The sequence below is a fragment of the Gavialis gangeticus genome, unplaced genomic scaffold, assembly GCF_001723915.1.
Source record: "Gavialis gangeticus isolate Ggan-Ray unplaced genomic scaffold, GavGan_comp1, whole genome shotgun sequence".
Taxonomy (NCBI): domain Eukaryota; kingdom Metazoa; phylum Chordata; order Crocodylia; family Gavialidae; genus Gavialis; species Gavialis gangeticus.
In genome coordinates, this window is record NW_017729033.1 from 32,316,489 (window position 1) to 32,316,876 (window position 388).

The window sequence follows — 388 nt, forward strand, 5'->3', positions numbered from 1 at the left end:
ACTGCTGGGTCGGCCGCGCCGTCGGCCCCCCTGCCCTCGCTGCCCCGCGCCCGGAGGCGGCTGAACTGCAGCGGGGCTTTGGCCTGGACGCGTCTCGCTCGTGGCCCCGTCCCCGCAGAGCCGCGAGCGCTGGTGCCGGGCCTGGCTTCTGGCTTGTTGGCCTGACCTTGCAAGGTGCCAGGAGGTCCCCTGCCTGGTTGCGGGCAGTGTTTTCCAGCCCGAGGCACACTTACATTAATAATAATTTCTAATATAATAATTAATCATTATCATCATAATTTTTGCCTCGCACCTGTTAGGACAGCCCCCCGCCTCATACCTATTGTCACTCATTACCATTGGCGACGTGTCAGGGGTGCATGACACTGCCAGTGGCACTTGCGGGCGG

The 388-nt window shown here is 61.1% G+C and overlaps 1 protein-coding gene across 2 annotated transcripts in view; it reads right to left on the minus strand.

Annotated features, from left to right (window-relative positions):
• Nucleotides 1–388, minus strand: part of SLC2A9 (solute carrier family 2 member 9) — a 232,864-nt gene that overhangs the window by 194,356 nt on the left and 38,120 nt on the right. The gene's annotated exons all lie outside the window — the stretch shown is intronic.